The sequence below is a fragment of the Physeter macrocephalus genome, chromosome 21 (assembly GCF_002837175.3).
Source record: "Physeter macrocephalus isolate SW-GA chromosome 21, ASM283717v5, whole genome shotgun sequence".
NCBI classification, from domain to species: domain Eukaryota; kingdom Metazoa; phylum Chordata; class Mammalia; order Artiodactyla; family Physeteridae; genus Physeter; species Physeter macrocephalus.
Genome location: NC_041234.1, coordinates 108,017,968 through 108,021,200, shown reverse-complemented (window position 1 = coordinate 108,021,200; position 3,233 = coordinate 108,017,968).

The window sequence follows — 3,233 nt, the reverse complement described above, 5'->3', positions numbered from 1 at the left end:
TCACTTTAAAGAGTGAAAATAACGTAACACTCTCTAGTATCCAAACTGCAGATTAAAACCACACAAAGGGCCTTAATGATGTCAGACAGGCCACATCGTCCATCAAGAGAAAAATCACGCCTTAAAAAAAACAAAAAAGATGCGCTCCAATCCTTATTTACATGGAAGATAAAAGCAGTTCTGCCCTCAGTTTCTTCATACCTGATTTAATAAGATTCCATTTAATCTGAATTCTTATTGCAATGACAGATTATCAGGGATCCAGGAGTCCCCTTCTTAACCCCCTACAGTATACTTGGTGTAGTTTAGAAACTGCCAGCTTCTTATTTATTCATATAATATGGAGTACGATAACATCTCATGACAACAGTTGGGAAAGACTAGCTGGGATTCCGTGTTATTGTGTGAGATCTATTTGTATAAGAATTTATTATCATAAAAATAAACTTCCTTCAATAATGACCCTATAGAAAAAGCAGCCTCAAGAGCTCTGGCAGGGATTCCAAACCTGAATTAAAATGGACTATTTTGCATAGGGGGAATTAGACCCACATTACTGAAAAGTGATTTAATTATGTCTGACACTATCAAAATGACTACTGGAAGAATTAAAAGCGATTAGCTGTGGAGTACAAGTGGTGCCTATTTGCTTCTCGAAGTGTCCTAGAACTTTAAAAAATGTAATTGGCTAAAAGCAGACTAAAATAATCTAGGACTAATAGCTATTTTACGTATGTATATATGGGTGTGTATCTGTGTCTTTGGAGGTTTACTGGGTATTTTTGTAATAGTGGTGTTCTAAGTATCACCTACAGTAGAACAGCATTTCTTAGACATTAAAAAAAAAACACGAATTCATTTCAACTTAAAAATAAATCTTTGTTTGGCTCCTGTTATGAACAATGCAGATAGTACTAGGTTGTACAGGGCAAAAGTAGCTAGCTTGTAGTTTCAGAATCTAAAAAAATGTTGATCTAAACAAGAAAGCCACAGACTAGTAATAGCCTCACGCCCTTAGCAAAATTATGCCTTGTTAGACTAATCAGATGCCCTTTTGTGACCTAGGGCTCAGCCTGTTAGGTCAAGTGGCTATTGTGGCCATCATCTAGCCTGGATGTCTCCCAGCTCTTGATTTGGTTTGTGAGGTCACCTCATGTCAGCTGGGAAGATATAGGTTCTAACCCCCCTTCTTTGTTGGCTGCACTATGAACTCCTCAAGGACACAAACCGCTGCTATTTATTCTGGAGTTCCTTCCAGAGTACAGCATAATGCCCAGCACCCAGTAATCACACAATGTATGTATGTGGAGTTGAAAGAGAACTTCTAAATCAAGAGGAGTTTACCAGTAAGCCTGGGGTGGAGGGAGAGCATGCGGGAGAGGTGCTCACCTCTGTTCTCTCGAGTCACCAGGCTGGATGGATGAGGCGATGGGCAAGTATTCACGTCTGTGTAGATTTCCCTCTCCTTGCATCTGGGCTGGGGCTGGAACCTGATTTAACTAATAAAATGCAGCGGGAATGACACTGTGCCGGTGCTGGGTCTTACAGTCTGGCAGGTTTCGTTTTTGTGCTCTTGGGAGCTTTGAGCCACCATGTCAAAAGCCCAGCTACCCTGCTGCGGAAAACACGTAGAGTCCACATGGAGAGAGAGAAGCTCTCCGACTTCGCGGAGAGCGGGAGAGTCTCAGCCATCCTGACGTGTGAGCTGAGCCTAGTCCCCAGCTGCCCCAACGGCAGAGTGCAGCCACACCAGAGGCCCCTGTCAAGAACAGCAGAAGAGCTACCTACCCAGATGAGCCCGGCCCAAACTGAAAAACCAGGAGCACATAAAGGGGGCATTGTTTAAGCCACTAAATTTGGAGGTACTTTGTTAACATAGCAATAGGTGACCGAAACATTTCACAAACAATATTGGGACGACTGGCCTGTGTACGATGGGAACCCTTTTACTTATTATTATTATTTTTAAAAATATTGATCTATTTATTTAGGCTGGGCCGGGTCTTAGCTGCGGCATGCGGGATCTGGTTTCCTGACCAGAGACTGAACCTGGGCCCCCTGCATTGGGAGCGTGGAGTCTTACCCACTGGACTACCAGGGAAGTCCCCAGTTGGAATCCTTTTAGAGTAGATTGTGACTTTGCATCTCCAGGTAAGGCTGAAAAATGAATCATAAAAAGAGGAATTTAGTTTCATTAGTTCTAAGGGACAAACTTCCTTAGAGTAGAGAGGAGGGAAGCTGCAGGGTAAGGTGAGAATGCATGAAGTGGGCTCAGGTGTTTGGAGTCTTGTGTCACCATCAAAGGATATTGACAAAGACCTTGGGACTTCCCTGGCGGTCCAGTGGTTAAGACTCCACGCTTCCATTGCAGGGGGCACGGGTTTGATCCCTGGTTAGGGGACTAATATTCCGCATGCTGTGCCGTGTGGCCAAAAATAAAAATGAAATAAAAACAAGCAGTACAATGTATTTTTATTTTTAAGTTTAGATCTTTAAAAAAAAAAAGACTTAAACCTGCAATGTAAAGGCTGAGGTGGGGAGGCGGGGGCAGGTGTGTGTGTGTGTGTGTGTGTGTGTGTGTGTGTTAACGTGACAGAAAATTAACATTTATAGAGCACTTGCTAGGTGTCAAACGTTGTGCTGAGTATTTTCAGTCCATTACCTCATTTAAACTTTACAGCCACACTATGAGGTGGGCATTTAAAAACTTAGACCCATAGACCATATGATAATTCGCAACTGTGCACCAATCACCCAGCTCAAGAAAGAAAACAGCAGAAATATAGGTAAAGCCCCCTGCGTACTGCTCTGGTTGGTGGACATTTTCTCCCCAGTTTTTTGCCATTACAATGCTGTAGTGGACAACTTCGTACATGTCTTCTTGTAAATATCAAGAGGTGGGATTCCTGGAACATGTAGTATGAATATCTGTTACCACACATTGCTAGAACAGTCTTCCTATGTACAATCCCCTTTGTAATATATGAAATGATCTATTTCTCTGTCTTCTTGAAATATTTTACATTGCCAGACTCTAACATCTTTGCCAATTGGATTGTGCGTAATGATGTATCTTTTGTGGTCTTAGTTTTTGTTCCATGGTAACTAGGGAGAGTTAATGTAGGGTCATGTGTTTATTCACCATGCAGGTTTCCTCTTCTGTGAACTGCTTCATCATATACTTGGCCATTTTTCTTTTGGGTTGTTAGTTTTCTTTTAATTTTTTTTTTTTT